This window comes from Phyllostomus discolor, chromosome 1 (genome assembly GCF_004126475.2).
Source record: "Phyllostomus discolor isolate MPI-MPIP mPhyDis1 chromosome 1, mPhyDis1.pri.v3, whole genome shotgun sequence".
Classification (NCBI taxonomy): Eukaryota; Metazoa; Chordata; class Mammalia; order Chiroptera; family Phyllostomidae; genus Phyllostomus; species Phyllostomus discolor.
The window spans coordinates 45,029,882-45,050,307 of record NC_040903.2 but is presented as its reverse complement, the minus strand read 5'-3'; the positions used below and the strand labels follow the sequence as shown (position 1 = coordinate 45,050,307).

Sequence of the window (20,426 nt, the reverse complement as noted above, 5' to 3'; positions counted from 1 at the left end):
TTACATTTGAGCTGTATTTATAGAATACCTTCTTACTCTTTCCTATACTTAAAAATTAGGGGTTGGAATTAGATCAGTGATTCTTATTGTTCCACCTGTTGGACCTTATGTCGTGAAATATTTTACAAGCCAGAAAAAGTATTTCTTAAGTCACAAATCATTTTATGTAGCTATTAATAATAAAAAAGTATAAAATTGCTGGCCAGAGTTCGCAATGAGTACAAATTACTCTCCCTCTTCCCTGAATCATATCTTTTCCAATATAAAGATTAAATTGTTCATAGACACACTGTGTTGTTCAGCCTTATGACACAGAAACAGTCATTCCAGGTCTTCATTACTGCTTCCACCAGTTTCCATGGCCCAGGGATCTACAATCAGAACATTGGTAACTATAAGCTTTCTCAGATTCTAGGACTGATGTTCTATGACTCTGTAACCAAGTGTGTGTTTTGTGTGTGCTTATGGCCAGTGCATTTCTGCCGAAGGATGAAATCAAAGCATCACATGGACCATTATTCATTATTCACAGTCTCAAGTGGAAATGTCATGTGTGAATGTTACTTTTCCAAACTTTGAGACATGATTACTTTCTAATAATGTTTTTTCTACATTTAAAATTTATTTTTAATCCACTAACTATAAGTGTGTATTCTTGAAGGCTCCAAAGACCCTAAATGCAATAAAAATTTTGGGAGATGTTTCAGCCTGACTCCTAATGAAATGTGGAAGTAACACACACACACACACACACACACACACACACACAGAGTCATGCACTGCATAGTGAGGTTTTGGTCAATGATGGACCTCACAGACAATGGTGGTCCCCTAAGATTATAATGGAGTTATAAAATTCCTGTCACCTAATGCTGCTGTAGCTATGACAGCACAGTAGCGTGACACATGACTCATGTGTTCATGGTGATGCTGATGTAAACAAACCTACTACTCTGCCAGTTATATAAAAGTATAGCACTTATATTGATGTACAGTACATAATACTTGATAATAACTATGCTACTTATTTATGTATTTACTATGCTATACTTTTTATTATTATTTTAGAAAGTACTCTTTCTACTTACAAAAAAAGTTTGCTAAAAAACAGTATGACCTGTTAGGACAGCAGCAGCATCACACATGTTATGTTTACTGAGTCCCTGGACTATGTCCTTTTCCCCTGTGCTTGATTGAATCTCATGGTGTTTTGTACAGCAACATGTTCTCTAGGAGTGTATATATATATATATATATATAGATATAGATATAGATAGCATATGGTATCATATGGTAGGTATACCATGTAGCCCAGATGTTGAGTAGGCCGTACCATCTAGGTGTGTGTAAGTATACTCGGTGATGTCCGCACAATGGTGAATTACCTAACTATGCATTTCTCTGAAAGTATCTCTGTTGTTAAGCAGCACGTGAAAAAAATGTGTGTATATATCTATATATACATACAGATATATATAGACATATACATAATATGTACAGATATATACATATGTACATATACATACACAGAGAGAAATATATGTATATTTTTCTAAAATACTGAGAGCAGAAGAGACTGTTCCTTGGACTTGCTGTAAGGGAAGTGCCAAGTTACCTCACCATAAGAAAGCAGTGCCAGCTGTATTGAGCAGAGTTCCTCAAATGCAACATTTGAGGAATATGCAACTGAAATTGAGCATTATCGTTCTCCCCAAGAGGCCGCTAACCTTAGTGGGCATCAAGATTTCCTGGAGAGCTTATTAGAACATAGATTGCTAGAGTTTCTGATATGGGTCTGTGGCGTAGGCCTGAAAATGTACATATCTAACAAGTTTTCAGTTTGTGCCAGACTGCATAACTCTACTGCCTGATTCTTATTTGTGCACAACAATGCTGGATACTGGTTTTTCCCAGCTGACCAGCTTCTCTGGTAAGGAATTTTAGGGTTTTTTGTTTTTGGGGGTTTTTTTTTGGTGTGGAATACTGCCTTGGCCCGTGCCCACTGCCCTGTCTGAATCCCAGCCAGTTTGACTCAGCACCTGCCAGTCCCAGATTGGATTAACTACACAGCTACAACTTCCTCTCTCGGTTCCCTTGCCTGGAGTCTTCATGTTCCTTGGAAGCTCCCATTGAGTACCATCTCCTCAGGCCAAGTTCTGGCAGAATACAGAAACTGTGTGAACTTGGACATTGCACATAATGTGTCTGATCCTCAGATTCCTCCTCTCATTCATGTAAAGATTTCCTGATGGTAGGTGGAACTTTGAAGTGGATAGATGCACTAAGTTATTCGGTAGCCACTAGTCACTTAGGCGTGCTCTCAAGTTTCTAAAATCACTTAGCTTTCAAGAACTGGTTTGGGGCTGTGCCATGGACAACACAGAGGCCTTGAGATCTTCAGTTGTCCCGTGCTCTAGCAGTCTGGGACCATCATGCTCCTTGGGCTCCCATTAGTCAACCCTGTAGTCTCTCCATGTGCCCACTGTGGGCAGTACCCACCCTCTTCTGTATCTATAGTCTCAACCTAGATGATCTCATCTGATTTTATTGCTTCAAATAGCATCTATACAGTGACGACTCTCTGTGTCTGGCCCTGATGACTCTTCCCAGCTCCAGACTTCTGTGTGTATCCTGCTGCCTACTCAGCTTTTCCATTCAGATGTCTAATAATCATCTCTAATTTAACTGGGGCAAAAATTAACCCTTCATAGTCACCCCTGCACAGTTGCCTCCAAAAAGAAGTTTGGGCACTGTCTCTCAGGCCAAAACCTAGGTTTGTGCTAGATTTCTCTTTTTTTCCTTCATCTCTTCCATAAAGTCCATAAATAAGTCTTGAGGTTTTTCTATAAAATATGTTCTGATCTCCTTATTAAATCTTCAAAGCTACTACTTTGGTCCAAACCCTCATTTCTTTCCTGGATTCTACAGTGACCTCCTATTTTTTTTTTTTTTTTGGTCCATTTTGCCTCTCTTCATCCTTCACATAGAAGCTGAACTTTCTAAATCTGATGAGTTTTTCTCTATTTAAAAGTTGTCAGTCACTTTTCTTTACAATTTACCATGACTTTTAAGCCCCTTATGTCAGTAGTTCCAATAATCATTGTGTATCATAATCACCTACAGAGCTTTTAAAATATATAGCTGCCTGCACCCCAGCCCTAGAGATACAGACTCACTTGGTCTGGGGTAAGGCTCAGCGTAAGTAGATTACATGCTGCTCCAGATGGTTCTAATATGCAGCTAGAATCGAGAATCATTATTGTCGAAGAGGCCTCTAACCATAGAGGTATGAGATTTCTAGAGAGGGTTTGTTAAACAGATTTCTGGGCACCACTTTGGGTTTCTGACTCAGTATGTCTGCAGAGGGGCCTGCAAGTTTGTATTTCTAACACATTCCCAGGTGACGCTGCATTTTGAGAACCACTGTTCTACGAGATCTGGCCTTAGCCTTAGCATCCTCTGATACCATCTCCTTGTTCACTATATTCAGTCTGTTTGGTCTTCATTTTGTCTTCATTTTGGATTATTTCTGATAATCCAAACTTTTCCTGTCTCTGGACTTTTGAAAATGCTGTTTTTTAAGACTTCTGAGAATGTTCTTTTCTAGATATTTAAATAGAGGTTCCTACTCATCATTTGGGTGTTGTCTGAAATTCCATTTTCTTAATAAGGACTTTCTGGGTTATTCTAGCTTAAACAGAAACTCTAGTTACTCTACACTATATCAGTGTTTTAAATCTTATTCATGGCCATTATTGGCATTTTAAATTTATTGAATTTATTTTTACATTTATTGATGGGGGAGGCATGGAGGACTTTACTAAGGACAAGAATGCCTTCCCCTGGGTTTTCAGCAGTGCTTAGCATAAGGTATGTCCTCAACAGATTAATATTGATAGACTGAGTGGTATGAATATTGGAACAAAGGATTGATGACCACTTTTTAAAGATGAATTATATACTTTTCTTTGATATTTTTTGTTTTCTCTTAAGTTTCACAGTGGAGGGAGTGGTATGAACTTACAAGTTTAATTCCCTAAGATTTCATCTAAATCAACTCCATCAACTTGAACAGTGTTTCAGTGCCATGGTTTTTATAACTAAGTTTTTTTCCTCTCATTTTTCTATCTCCTCTTCCTTCACATACGATTAAAAGGGCAATATCATCTTGACCCAAACCCACACTTGAGTTCAACACCATAGTATGTATGTAGGGTGTCTCTTAAATTAATTTACTTCTTTTAGGCAACAAAAACAGATACAAATCAGCATGACTTTCTATTGCTTAAAAATTTTTAAAAGACATTATAAAATACTATACTTCAGATTAATTCCTTGGAAGAAAAAATATGCTTATGTATTGACTTTCCAGTCAGGGTTGTTACTATAGCAACATGTCGTTCCTTCTCAGCCCTGAGCACATAAATTTTTTTTTTAAACACTTTTATCCCATGTCAAACTGGAAACTCCATGAGAATTGGAACAGTGTCTGCAATGCTTACTCTTGTATCTGCAAAACCAGTGCCATGCCTGATACATGGTAGGTGCATAATCAGTATCTGGTGAGTTACTGAAAATGAAGGTACATACACTCCATGGATAATATGCTTGCTGTCAGCTTCCAGCTTTCATGAATGTCAATTGAACAATTTCTTCTTCTGTGCAAAATTCCTCTTCTTCTTCCTCTTTGGTACCCAGAATTCTGTCTTACAGCCTTTCATTTCTTTCTGTGGTTTCTCCTTGATGGAACGTTAAAAAGTTTCTAAAGCCAAGTACACAAAGCCACCTCTTTAGTTTCTTAGGTTGTTTAACTTCTTTAGACAAGTACTGGTCTTTCCAACTTTGTGTTCCTTGGTAACTCCCAGGATTCCTTATATTCCTGTGTGTGAATTCTTTTCCTTTCTGCTCTTTAGGAGAAAATAAATGGATTGATTGACATCTGGATAGAATTTGGCAAAGTCCTGCAGTCGTTCAATAAGTATTTATTGAGAATCTACTGTAATGGTACTTTCAGTGCTGGGGATGCAAACAAAAGCAGGCATAGAATTTGCCCCTGTGGAGTATAGATAAAATGGGAAATATAGACATTTCTTTTAAAAAGTCATTCAGCCCTGGCAGGTGGTTGGAGTATAGTCCCATGCACCAGAAGTTTGAATAGTCGATTCCATCAGGGCACATGTCTGGGTTGCAGGTCAGCCCAGGTCAGGAATGTACTGGAGGCAACTATTTGATGTTTCTCTCTTTTTCTCTCTCCCTCTTTTCCTTCTTATCTCCCAACAAAACCATGACAAAAAATATCCTCCAGATAAGGATAAAAAAAAGTCACCCCAACTATGTGAATAAGGAAACTGGCATACCTCCTATAAAGGAAGAGGACATTGTTTTATTAAATAGGTAACCAAGTCTCGACCTAAGCTAGGAGTCAGAGAGGGTTCTGCCTGAGAAAACAGTATAGGAGGTGACTTTTTACGGATGAATAGGGGTCCCTAGGTAGTTCTTGTGGAGCACTTTTATGGTTTAAGAGGACCGGGAGAAACACAGGGTCAGACTAACAGGGTTGGCTGCGGATTATTAATTTGACTTCAGAAGAAAATGGAAGTCACTGTGGTCCCTGATGTGACCATACATGTTTCATACTCATTACGCATACTAGTTAAAATTTTATGAGCTCTATTATGTGTGAGGTACAGATCTTCTTGTAAGGGAATTCACTTAATCCTGACAACAGTTCTCCTTTATGGTTAGGAATCCAGAGGAGGGAAGTCTTGTCCTGTGTCTCACACAAGACTCAATACCTGCATTCAGAATCTGTGTTTTTGACTGTTTGCAGGGGATATTCCTAATATTTCAGGTAGCTCATGCAGCTTGATTCAAGCATAGACCCATATATGGATCTCTATTTACATATGCATTCCCTATCTATATTACATGCACGTACAAAGGTGCGTTTGTATAATGTTTATATTAAAATAGTCCATGTGAGTTTTTAGTGTGTGTGTGTGTATATGTATGTTTACATATATATTTAATTAGTATATTTTAAGGCTGAAAATCAAATCTAATTGATTTGAACCAAGCAATATAACTATGAAAATTTGCTGGATGGGATAGATAGGTGAGTATCGTAATTAATAAACAGAACTGAGCTGTTTTCTTTCAGATTTCAGGTGCCTAACTGTAGCAGGTAAGTGAATCTCATTAGGGCAAGTGAAAATCTTCAGTCTGGCCTTATCCTCTACACTAAAGCAGCTCATCTTCATCCCACAGTAGCTGCTTATGGCTTTAAGTAGCACATCTAGACTCTCTCTGCTGTTTGTCAAGCCAGACAGGGTTACCGGGCCATGTTTGCTCAGATGCTGCTGCTATGCTGAGTGAGGGAGGAAGAGGTGAGCGAATTGGCCAGTGCCCGTGGCGGGGGTACCAGTGCAGGAAGAGATGGGGCGGTTGTGTTGTTGTTTCTGTTGGTTTTTTTGTGAGGTAGAACTGCCTGTTTGGGAGACTGGTACTGGTTAATCCCAGCCTCTTAAATTCTTCTTTGACATCTCACTGGCCCCTCCCACACTGCCCTCAGGGTACTCTCAGAGAAGAATTTGAATTGTGCTATCCACAGGTAGGTAGGGATGATTTAAGGGGATCATGAAGCCCTATCCCACTCTAGCTAATCGTCATTTTTGCCTGGAATTTCTACTATTAACAGTGCAAATATCATAACTCGCTAGTTTTGAGTTTTTAGCTTAGGTCCAATGACATTAGCAATTGAGCAGACTTGCTCCTTGAAGGACACGGATGGGGGAGGGAGGAAGGAGAGTTGAGGGGGACAGTGATCGTGAAGCCCACGTCTGGACAGGCACAGAGAATCAGGCTGTGCCCGGGAGAGCAGACCATCAGGGATGAGAAGAGAGACAGGAAAAAGCCTGCACAGTTCTTGTTCCTCACGGTTTTACTTAATTCTGATCTTGACTTTGCCCATTTCTCTTTCTTTGGAGGGCGAGTCCAAGAGAAATGAGCACATTTAATTCTTGTAAGTTCCTTTATGTGACATTTCTATCAAGATGATGAACTCTTCCATACCAAGGAGGATGATAACTAGCTTCTGGTCTGAGCTATCCTAGCTGCCTCAGTGATTGTTTTATTTTTTAACTTCAGGTGGGTGCCCCTCTCAGAACTGATGGAACTTCAGGAGAAGTTTGAGGACAGAATTTTTTTCTAGGTTATATCAGGTGGTGAAGCACTTTTTAGTGGACAGGGTATCTGGTCACTGTCTACTTCTGAGTCCCTTACTGAGCCAAGTGCTTATCTAGGGCTTGTCTAGTGTGGAATATTCCTTTTCAATGAAGTGGGATCTCTCTAAGGAGAAGCACACTCTGACCAAATAGGAGTGAGGTCCTATGGCTCTGTTTTAACTCTCAATTATGGAGCAGATGCTGTGGGCGCACCTAGCAGGGGAATATGAAGGTCTCTGTGTCCTCCCAGGGTTTTAGCAGAGGTACAGGGTCGGTTGTTGTAGAATCATTCCCATTGTTTTATGGATGAGGAAACTAATGCCCAGAGAAGCTGAAGTGATGAAATCCACATCATACATTTTTGCTTATCAGAAAAAGATCTGGAACACAGAACTCATAGCCCTGTGTCCAACCTTTTTTTTTTTTTAAATATATAGCACCTGCTTCTGAATCCACAAGACTTCTGAGAGGTCTTAGGGCAGCTTTCTATTCTGTCCAATTCATTTTTTTCCCCTTTTCCTCAGGTTACTCAAGTGCTTGGTTTGGCAATATAAATTATAATCTATTTTAATATTTTTTTTGAACTGGCTGCCCTCTGCCTACTTCTCATGAAGCATAAGTTCTCATAAGCCAGTTATGTCCTTCAGAAAATATATATCAGACTAACACATACATTTTCTTTAATAACAATGAAGAGACATACTGGTTAAGAGCACAGACTCTGGAGTTAGCCGTAGGAATCCCAGGTTTCATCTCGTACTAGGTATAAAACCACTTTAAGTCACCTTTTTTCATTACTAAAATGGTGATAATATAGTTTTATTTTTTTTAAGATTTTATTTATTTTTAAAGAAGTAGGAAGGGAGAAATAAAGAGAGAGAAACATCAATGTGTGGTTGCCTCTTGTGCGCCCTCCACTGGGGGTCTGGCTCACAACCCTGGCATGTGTCCTGACTGGGAATGGAACCAGTGCCCCTTTGCTTTGGAGGCTGGCACTCAATCCACTGAGCCACACCAGCCAGGGCTAAATGATGATAATAGGTGATAATTTAATAATAATAAAACCTGTTTCATAAGTTATTGTGAGGAATAAATAACCCATGTAAGCACTCAGTACGGGTACTGGGACATCATAAATATTCAATAGAGATAATTATTCTTTTTAGATATGCTCTGTTTTTTAGTTTATTACTCATACAGCATTGTGATTGCCTCGACTTTAAAAATCATAGAACATTGTCAGCATGCACTTAATCTTGTTTCCACACACAGCACAGCAGATCTCTGGCAATTCCAAGGATCAGGTGTGTGTAGGTACCTACCTGCCTTTCTGCCTTCATTCTCTCGGCCCTCCTCCCTTCCCTTCCTTCTTCATCCTCTCTCTCTTCCTTTTAATTATTTTTTAAAGGACTTGAGGAAATCTCATGTTAGGACAGCGACAGCTAGGTCATTTAAGGAAAGATCAGAATGAAGGCCATGTGAAGGGAGCTAAAAGCATCATTTTCAAACATATGAACTGAACAAGATTAAACACTTGAGAAATACCGTTGCTTTAAAGATTTGGGCAGTTAAAGCTTAAAATGTATAACCTGATGTGTTTCATTAGGTTATACATTGTAGCTCCTGATAGTGGAAAAGAAGATACCTCAGATCTTCAAAGGCAAGTTATTTTTCTCTCAATAGGGCTAATTTGACAATTTTAGACTCTCCTTATATACTCGTAAATCAACTCTTGATCAATAAATTGTACTTGATAGACAACTCAGCCTTGACATTTATAGGTCACATTTTTATATTCTTTTTGTCTTTTAATATGACCTCATTATAATCTGGTTGTTTGTTAAAAGATTATTGTTCAGATTATGCATGGAAGTAATTCAGTGTCAAAATGAGTCATTTCTGAGTGGGTTGCATATTGATATTTTCACTAACTTTTTAAACAGGCAATGGTGATGAGTCATGCAATTATTTTAAAAACAAAGTTTTCAATATAGATTTCTCATATTTAAACCTAATTAAAAATTAATATGTAGAATTTTTTCAGATATTACCATACACAAATTAGATAGTAAGTTTTATATGAATTTGAAAGGCATTTGTGTACAATTTTACTGTTTGGTTTCATTTGTTTTCACTATACTGGAAAACAAAATGCTTGTAAAATATATAGGACAACATTGTTCTCAGTTTTGTAAATGTTAACTGTATAAAAAAAGTACTCTAGAAACTGTACTTTCCAGGGAAATAAAAGGAATATTATTCTGTGCCTGTGTTACCTTCATGAAGTTGTAAAAAAACTGTCATTACATTTATTGGAAATAGAAAGTTTTTTCTTTTAATGCATGCATCAGATATAGATTGGATGTACACTCTGCCTACATTTTTTTCTTAAACTTTTACAGTAGTTGAGTTTTTACTCTTTGTTGTGTGAAAGATTATTGGGTTATGCCTCAAACTCCTATGAAATTAAAAATTAAGGTATTAAATTCAGGTATCATTATCATTTCTCATTCATAGAACAACCTCATATGAAAATAAGTAAGAATATATTATTTTTTAATCTGGTGGGGTAATGGTTGAGATTTTTATATTTTTAAGACCTAAGAACAATTCTCTTAAACAATGTCTAGTGTTAGGAAACTAGCTCACTTTGGTATTCGCTCAGCCTTAGATAGTTCTTTCTCTCTTTTTTTTTTTAACTTTGAACTTAATGTTTAATTTTTATAATGGTTTTAACCTTTTAAAAATGTTTTAACATTTTTAACATGGTCAGACATGAAGACTTCTTTTTTTGTTGGTTACGATTCATTTCTATATGAGTTTTCAAGAAAGCTGTTAACGCAATGCATAGTGATGGAACAGCATAGAACCTGTGTGGGGGAGACTTACACATTCCGTTTGATAAGTATAACCATTCTGTATTTATTCTAAGGTTAGTGATGAGAATGGTGTCATTTCAGAGGATCACTCTTTGCTCATCACAGTACCTGATATGAGGCATAGACTTCGTAGGTGACTTTGGTTCCCTTTCTGTTTCTGGACTCTGAGTCTCAGCTAGCCTTTGGTGTTCTGTGAAAGTATCCTCAGCATGCTAGGGTTCTATCATCTCATGAGGGTTATAACCAGGACAGTGTAGGAGGTGCTGCTCAGTCTGTTCTGAGAGAGAAGAAAATTTCATGGAAATAAAATATAAGTTGAATGGAGGGAAACTAACTGGGTTAGTTTTATGTAGTGACTTTGCAAACTAGACCAGGTGTTAAAAAGATCAGACTGTAGTGACTGTTGAGGGTGAAGTTTGGCCCAGCACACCTACTTAGAAGGTCAATGGTGGGAGGAAAGGTTTTCAGTCTTTTTTTCCAATTATGGATTTGTGTGTAGGAGAAAGGATGTTCCATTTCCTCTTTGATTGTGAAATGTCCTTCCCATGGGGTCTTTTATTGCATTGGTTCCAGCAGTTTAACCTGCCATCTCACTTAAGCATCGTTTCTATAGAGTCTCCATGTTTTTCCTTAAAATTCTTGAGTTTTCATTCCCTGTGTAGTGAAAGGGACATTAGCGCTCTGCATATTTGTGGGAAGTTTTAGGGCCATCTCAGATAGAAATCTAGATAGTCTGAGCTTATTTCAGAAATCTAGGGAGAGTAATGCTGTAGTTAATGACCTGGAAATTTGTTGAAAAGAGTTTGTTTACTTACTGAAAGCATTCATTTGTATGTGATTACTATAGTTTGATTTTTCTGATAACTGCTCTTTATTGTAGTAATGGAGGTAGATAATGAAAAGCTATGAATAACTTCAATTTACATAGAAGAGATTACTGACAAAGAGAATTTAACATAAACTGTAGGCAATGTACAGTATTTGGGATATTTTATTGATAATTTAAGAAATGGTCATTTTTGAGGATGTTTCCTTGTAGAATTTGTTTTGAAACAATTATAAGTAAAATCTGGCTTTCACAACAAGAATGATATAAACTAACATTGGCTGTGTACCGATTCCAGGCCAGAGACTCTGCTAAGTACTTGATGTTTACTTATCTAATCCTAACCACAATCCTGGACACTAGGTGCACTTCATTTGTTCCTAATGACAACCCTGGAGACTAGGTGCTGTTTTTGAAAATGATTTCAAAAGACACTTGTGATTTTAAGGAAGTGTGAGTAGTGAAAAAATAGAGAAGAGAGGTTGATCACCATATAGATCTTGGCTTAAATAGGATCTGCATTATCACTGATAAATATTATAAATATTTGGATTCATTTTGAAATGTTGTTAAGTAGTCATTAATTTTGACTATTTGTTTATTTTATTTTATTTTTCCATTAAGGGCTGATTGTGTGTAAGAAACCGTTAAATGTTTTGGTGAGGATATAGATTATTTAAACATGGGATTTGAGAGTTTACAGTAAAGTAAGGAACAGTGACTACGGTTTGAATCTGGGCAGAAGTATAGACAAGTGTGAAGCCCAGCAGAAAAACTGGGTAAACTTAGGAGAAGCCTACTTCAATGACGGTCTGATGAGCTTCCTGAGAGAGACCTTGCCCCAGGGAAGAACTCAGCTATTCTGAGCTTGACTTGGTCTTGGGCACTGAAGGACAGAGCAATTCTGACCATGTGATTGTTGTTCTTTGTGTTTTTCTTTTTAAATATAGAATGCTTCACAAATTTGCATGTCATCCTTGCACAGGGCCCATGCGAATCTCTGTATCATTCCAATTGTTTAGCACATGTGCTGCCAAAGTGAGCGCTCTTTGTATTTTCCTATTTCTCCAGCTCTCAATAGATTTATGTCTGAGCCTCATGGAAATATAGGTGGGCATCTAAATAAAAACTATAGTGAGAGAAGCTTTGTTCATGAGTATATGGGGAACATGCCTTGGAGTTTCCTAGAAACTTGTATGGACCTAGTAATCCCATCAGCAGGTCCAAGAGTTGGTGACATTTAAGTTAGACCCGTGGGTGCCTGTAGGTGGTGGGTAAGGTCTGACAACATAGCATTTATAAAAATAACTGTTATACCAATGAAAATGAAAGATGCTGAGAGAGAGAGAGAGACAGAGAGAGACAGGGAGAGAGAAAGAGGAAAAGAGAGAGGGAGGGACGGAAGTTTGGGAACTTGGCAATTGGTGTGGATGAAGAGGGAAGAAAGTTTTGGGATGACTAGGAAATATGGAAAACAGAAGAACAGAAGAAAAACATTTGATAAATTTTCTCTAAGACTCATTAAGTGTGAACTTCCAACCAACAGGATGTGCAGATAGAGATGTTTAACAGACAGTCAGGAGTTGTGGGAACTCTGGAGACATACATGGCCAGGTAAAGAAATTTAGAAGATATGGGCATAAAGGCAGTACCTGAAGCTGGGACAGTGGACGGAGTTGAGGATGACCAGATGGGAGAACTGAAATTTGAGCAGAAGGCATAGAGATACCCCAAGTCCCCATTTGCCCCCTACATATTCAGTGAATACTTATTTATATTTAGGGAGCAAGAAGAATAGGAGCCAGAGAAGAGACAGAAGGAAGTAACCAAACAAAGGGAAGTAAACTCAAGAGTAGAAAGTTTATAGAATCCAAAGAATTTAAAGTCTAGGGTCAAGTTTAAATGGAAAAAATAATTAAATTACATAGTCCTTTTTGTTTGAAGTGATCTTGTTAACTAAAATTATGCCAAAATAGTATTCCTAAGAAGAAATCCTTATAGAATCTACTAAGTATAGAATCTGTTCAAGTATTGGTATCATGAAGTTATATTTGTTTGTGGTCAAGGCAGTCAGATGATATATCAAACTTTCTCTCTTAAAAGGTAAAACATTTCCCCCAACTCTTCTGATTCTCAGATCAGAAAATCACTTAAATCCATTTGACTCATCTTCCTCATGTTAAATATGACCATACTCTGTTTTCTACAATTGCCTAGAAATATATCTTAGAAAATTAAAATAAAAATAACTGAGTTTTTCTGTCCAAGAATTATTTGTGGGAGAATTTAACCACTAACTTGTTTTAACCTTCCTGTTTAGTCTGCTTATAAGCGTCTTCAGAACCTTTACTATAAATGAGTCATTGCTGAAGTACAGATTAAAAGTGAACACCCCAAATTGACAGTAGGAGTAGCGGAGAGGATATTTGGAGACGTGGTAATACGTCTATATAGGGGAACTTCCATATTTCACTGTATAGACTGACATGCATATTTTATAATGTGCATGTGTTTATTTATTGCAATGCATTGATGTACTTTTTGAATTGGGATTATTATTATGCATGGTGAATGATATTGTGCATTGGATATTGTGTTTATTATTTGTGTACACTCTAAGATAAATATCACATACTTGATGTGAATAGGGGCACGTATGACTTTAAAAAGTCAGCATAATTGTGAGGGCATTTATATCCATGTAGATGGATGATAAAGCATTTACCTTGCAAGTCAAAAGAGACAGGAGTGCTTTTAACCCTGTATTGGACATTCACAACAACAGGAGACATCAAGTCTTTAGGTAGAAAACAGACTGAGTGCCTATGGAAAATTTCATGTTAGGCTAGTAGGCTGAATGTGAGTGTTGCTCCTAACTTTCCATTAATCTGAAAGGATTTCATGAATGAAGTGGTAGGATTTGTGTGGTGGTTTAAATGGTTGTTGAGAAGGTGTCCTATAAACAGTGGATCAAAACAAGGTCTGTTCTCAGCATATCCCAATCTTACACAGTTGGGTGTTTTAGTTGTCAAGAGAAATAGTTTGGCTAACATGAGAAAAAATGGAATACATTGCAAGTATTTTAGATGACTCACAAAAATTGATGGAAAAGCTAAATAATCAAGCTTCAAGAATGCAAACTAGGACAGCCAAGAACTCTGTAGAAATCCTATTTCTGGGAGGTTGGAACGGTCAGGTTCCAACTGTCACCATCATGTATGACCTTTATGCAAATTCCCAGGAATGATATTCTGATAAGGTCATGTTGGACTGGGTCACCCTTTGAAAGATGGCATGGTAATTCAACCACATGGACTGCAGAGGGGCTGGTCTCCGAAAGAAGACTGAGGTGGAAGAGAAAAGAGGTGCTGGACAGGCAAACACAAGAGGCCTGCCATAGACATTTACAGTGCTTTGTGCTTCTTGTTAAAAAACATGGAATGGGAGTAAAAGGGAGAAAACTGTACTTGAACAATGATTAAAATAAAATAATATATTTATAAAACAAAACAAAACATGAGCTTGGGTGCTCTCTGAAGTTAAGTCTAGATTTATAGACACATTTGCAGATAAACACACCCACACATGCATGTTTTATATCCTGCTTTTGGGTGATCTCTGCTGCTTTTTCCCTCCATTCAGGACTCTTAAGGTTGATAAACCAAGTGACACACTATAGGCTGCCTTTCTTTCCTCAAAGAGAAAATTTAAAGAAATATGAGAGGCCTCCAAAGATACATTACTATAGAGTGTAATATATGAAAAGTACTGAGTTGAGCTTAATATAGAGAGTCACTTTTTGGTTGATAATGAAGGCACTTTATTTTTTTAGGCAAAGAAGTGTGTTTCCACATTTTGTTTGAGTAGAATTTACATTGACTTACATGAATATTCTCATCTGCCAGTAGGAGGAGATTCTCCTGCTAAAATAAGTGTTTCCTTCTGGTGTACTGTTTCACTTCTGGGTCAGAACTTGATTTACTACAATTAAAAACATGTATGGTGCTGTCACCAAAAATCTAGAGCTTGCCACTTACATTTGTGAGTAAGTTGTTTTAGATGGGTTCTCATTTTACTTTATAATGGGAAAAAAATTCCCATGGTAGTTCATACACTTAGACAAAAGAAAAAAAATCTCCTGAAGTCATTTCTGCAGACCTTTCAGGTTCCAGATCTGTGATTCTTGAACTTTGTTCGGCATACGCCCCACCTGGGGTGCATGCTAATAGTACCGATGTCTGGGTTGACTTCCAGAGGTTTGGCTTTAGTTGGGCTGGTAGGGGCTCTGGACTCCAGTTTCACCAAACAGCCCAGTTGATTGTGATGCAAGTGGCCTGTGGACCACACTCTGGAAAACCTTGCTCTGGAGGATTTTATATTACTTTCTCAATAGTGTTGAAGAAGTAAAATACTATGTACAATTTGTTCAAAGGTTTGGAACTGGACTGTTTTAACATCAATTGTTCAGAACATACACTGATGAACCACCCTTCTACTAAAGTGGTTAGAATTGCTATTAATGAAAACATTAGAAAGTTAGTGAGAAAGCAAAATTTGTGAATGAATTCTGTATTCTCCACTAACATTTTACTTCCAGATGCATCTCATATATTAACAACACTTTATTTTTGTATAAGAGAGTATTCCAGGGTAAGTATAGAATGTTCCTTTTTCCCTTTTCATTTTTGGAACAGGTTGGTGTTCTCTGCTTAGTATAGTATAGTAGATGCACCAAGACCGTAGTTTTGTCCTATATTTCTTTTAAAGTTATATTCTCATGCTGTACTTTTTTTTCTGAAAACAAAGTTTTTTTAGCTTTTCTAGTAAACACCCTTTTATTACATCTACTTTTCTCAAAATAAGATGGTTTGATATGTGATGTCATTTTTATTAAACTAACCACAAAGAGAGCTAACGCTGTCAGGGATACTGTGGGACGGATTTTAATTGTCGAAGGCACTGTGGACTGCGTAAAACGTTATGTGGAGCAGGTAGACCAGGATGGAGCACAGCAATCAGAAACTGAGTGTTTCCTTTTGAGTGAAATGATTAACATTGTCAGCCTCGGAATATACTGGCCAGTTCTGTAACACAAAGGACATATTTTGCTACATGTAATATGGAAAACATTGGTTACATATTACTCCTTTTAGTTTTGCTTGAACAGTCATCTGCAGAAGCATCCGCATGTGCAAAAAGAGAGGTTGGACAACTAAGGGCCACACAGCTGACAGCTGCATTTGATAAATGACTGTAGCTTTTGAAAGTCTCAAGCAGGAAAAGCAAATCTAATCTTTTCTTTAAAATCATTTAGCTGAAAAAAAGTACTTTAAGCACAAATAATGGCTTGTCTTTAATGATATGAATTCAGCAATGTTTTTAAATTTTTTAAAACTCATTTTTATTGTACTTTTTCCATTACCATTTACCCACTTATACCCCCTCCACCCTGCAATCACCACACTGTTGTCCATGTCCATGAGCCCTCTTTCCTTTTTGCCCAACTCCTCCCCACCCTTACCACCCTCCCCTAAAGCTGTCAGCCTGCTCTCTATCTATAAGCCTGTCTCTATTTTGCTTGTTAGTTCAATTTGTTCACTAGATCTAACATATGAGTGAAATCACATAGCATTTGTCTTTCTCTGACTGGTTTATTTCACTTAGCATAATGTTCTCCAGGTCCACCAATACTGTCTCAAAGGGTAAAATTTTCTTCTTTTTACAGCCAAATAGCATTCCATTGTGTAAATTTCCCATAGTTGTTTTATCCACCCATCTATTGATGGACACTTAGGCTGTTTCCATATCTTGGCAATTGTAAATAGTGCTGCAGTAAACATAGAGGTGCTTATGTTCTTTAGCACTAGTGTTTTGTGTTTCAGCAGATATATTCCCAGAAGTGGGGTATGCTGGGTCAAAAGGCAGATCCATTTTTAATTTTTCTTAGGTATCTCCATACTGCTTTCCACAGAGACTGCACCAGTCTGCATTCCCACCAACAATGCAAAAGGGTTCTCTTTCCTCCTCATCCTCTCTAGCACTTGTTTGTTCATTTATTGATGATAGCCATTCTGAAAAATGTAAAGTGATATCTCATTGTGGCTTTGATTTGCATTTCTCTTACAATTAGTGACACTGAGCATCTTTTTATGTGTCTATTGGCCATCTTTATGTCTCCTTTGGGAGAAGTGTCTACTCAGGTCCTTTGCCCATTTTTTAATTGGACTATTTGTTTATTTGGTGTTGAGTTTTACAAGTTCTTCATAGATTTTGAATATTAACCCCTTATCAGATATGTTGTTGGGGCATATGTTTTCCCATTCAGTTCTTTTCATTTTTGTTGATGGTTTTTCCTTTGCTGTGCCAACACTTTTTAGTTTTATGTTCAAATTATTTAGGCAAACTTCTGGGTACTGTTATGATTAGCTGGTCAGTTTTAATATAAACAGATATTATTTTTCTGATAATGATTATTAATCTGTAACAGGAAAAAATGAAATTTTGTTGGAGGAGAGTTTGTTTTAAATACTAATGCTTTAGTTGCCAAACCTTGAATATTTATAAGTCCTATGATGCAACATTTTTAAGTGGGAAAATTTACTTTTGTTTAAAAAGCTCAGCTGAGATTTTATTATATTCTGGGTTAATAGTTTTGTGAGGTATCTCCTGATAAAATATTTTCATATTTAATGTTAAGTTATGTATAGTAAGTAAAAGATTCTCATTGATGTCACATCAGCTATATCATTTCCATAAAAGTGTGAGAGATAGATAGGAAAGTGTTTTCCAAGTCCTCTGAAAGAGTATGTTTACAGGTATGTTCTGTGGAACAGAAGTGTGACCATTAAACCAGAAAATAAAGTGTCAGTGCTGTTGCAAGCTGAGGCATTGCTTACTCCACACTTTTAGTCATGGTACAAAACATATTCTTGATTTTTGTGGCTGTACCTACATACATATTTCCAGAATACAGGTTTCTATGGCTTTAAGTGATAGGTTAAAATATATTTACATTTCTCCGTATGGTAAAACATTTCTAACATCTTTGTCTTTTTCCATTTTAAATTTGTGAATTATTTAGGGAAGAGCGCTTCAGTTATCTGGTTCATGAATTTAACATTTAATAACTTCCCCTCAGACAAACTGAATGAGCTTTGAATTTAAGGCTCTGACAACCTCTAAAAGTGGCAACTGGAGTGACCAGCAGGAAATACTGGGTGTTAGCAATTGTTCCTGTGCAAAGTGGTGGGTGAGGGTGTGAGTGGAGAACTCCCTTTGGGTTGTGAGCTTTCCAAACATGGGATCAAAATAGAAGATTTTAACTGATGTATGGCTGAGTGTTTATTTTTTTAATGTTTTAAAATTTATTTTATTTTATTTTAGCAAGAGGGGAAGGGAGGGAGACAGAGAGGGAGAGAAACATCGATGTGAAACAGAAACATCAGTTGGTTGCCTTTGCAGGCACCCTGACCGGGGATGGAGCTAGAAACCCAGGCATGTACTTTGACTGGGAATTGAATGAGCAACCTGTGGTTGGCAGGATGACACCCACATAACTCAGCCATGCCAGCCAGGGGGATTTTTAATGATAGGGTATTTCTTGGGTATATTTGAGCTGAAGTATATAGAATCACAACAATCATCTTCAGAAACCAAATGTGAAAAAAAGGGTGCAAAAGGATAGAAGCCCACTTAAAGTGGGGAGGCCATTAGGCCCCCATTCTCCCATATCTCAGTTTTAAAGAACCTTTGTCACTGCTTAATAATGTCCCCTTAGTAAGTTCTGTGGAATTAAAAGTATATCACCCCACAGAAAAAACAACTGCATCTGACACTAAGCAGCATTGGTCTTGGTGGGCTGGAACAGCTGAGCGTGGATCAGGCTGTCACGGTGTGTGATGGTGAGAATGGCAGATGTCTTTATACACACACTGTGTAGTCCAGAGCTGGGGTGTCCAACCCTGTGGCATCTCTGGGCCACACTGGAAGAAAATTTGTCTTGGGACACATATAAATATATTGTGACATGTAATCACACACAAAACCTCTTGTAATGTTTTTAAGTAAATTTACGATTTTGTGTTGGGCCACATTCATATAGTCATCTGGGTCGCCTGCAGCTGGCGGGCCTCAAGTTGGGCACCCCTGGAGAGGGTTGCTTTATAATGATTATTATCCAACAGCCAAGAAACATTGTACAGATTGCGAAGGCTGGACGGGGTCAGGCTGATGCTGGCTATCTCTACAAGCTTGAAGAAAGGTTGAGATCTGGATGCCGTGGTCATGACACTCCACAGATGGAGTTATTATACACCAGTAAAACATTTCCAAAATGAGCTTTTATGTGAACAATGCTGCTTCAGCAAGATAAAGCCCAAAGTAAGAACATTTGGTTTATTACATTAAAAACTAGGGCTAGGAAAACACAAAAAGCTACTGCTTTGATGACTACTTCATCATTCCAGACTTATTAGCTCATTTTGCCAAGACTGTAGGTTGAAATTTTCTTCTGTAAGATTAAATATGCTTCTTTTGTAATGCCATGTTTGTAGGAGATAAAACTGGACCTTTGGAAAGTCTAATGAATTTCTCTTTACAAAATTATAACTCATCTCAAAACATTAAATGAAAGCAATGCAAAAAGTTTTCCACTATATGCATCTACTCCTGGCACTAGCATAATGAGTGGCACGTAGTAGGCACATAGTATGTTTGTAGGTGAACAAGATTGCTTACATGAGAAAGGTAGAACAGAAATAGCACTATATTGAAATAATGTGCTTATTGTTTCCGTGCAAGATATTTACTGTTTAGTAGGTCTGGTTCGTGCTTCCCTCTCTTTTTTCTTTACCATGTTGAAATATATATTCCAAGAAAAATCCTTTCCTCAAACTGGTTGACAGCACATCTAATAGACATGGGCTATTGTGGGAGGTTTTTTTTTTTTTTTTTTTTTTTTTTCCCTGCAGGTAATTATGATATAATTGAACTGAAATGAGTAGGTGTGACTGGATGCTTTTTTTAGGCATTTGTTTTGGACCTGTTATTATTGAATCATGTGTTGTATCCTTGACCATGTATCTCTACAAAAAAAGGTTTTTTAAAGGAGTTTGACAAATGATTTCTCTTCTCTTTTTTCCCCCCTTTTAAACAAAAGGTGGTACATGTCACCTCTATTCTTTCTAGACACACAGGTAATAAGCTTATTAATAATGTGAATATAGCCTTTTCCATTTGACTATGAAGAAAAGAATTGTGTAACTTTTCTGGATCTATAGAAATTTATGGAATCAATGTAAAGTGCATAAGATTTAGATGGTTACTTATATTTTTTATCTACTTTGAATATGGTCAACAGACTAGATAAGGGCCAAGGATTTTATAAATCAAAATTTATAAATACATCAGAATTATTTTTTCAGATATATACATATTTTTCCACATTTTTTATTGTTGTTCAAGTTCAGCTATCTCCATTTTTCCCCATACCACTCCCAC

General features: G+C 37.3%; 1 protein-coding gene and 1 non-coding gene across 2 annotated transcripts in view; one reads left to right on the top strand and one right to left on the bottom strand.

Moving 5' to 3' along the window:
- ADAMTS3 (ADAM metallopeptidase with thrombospondin type 1 motif 3) overlaps nt 1-20,426 on the top strand; it is a 232,567-nt gene that overhangs the window by 36,203 nt on the left and 175,938 nt on the right. The window lies entirely within an intron of this gene.
- Nucleotides 11,869-11,974, bottom strand: LOC114493609. The gene has a single exon (XR_003684239.1). It is a non-coding gene; the product is annotated as a U6 spliceosomal RNA (small nuclear RNA).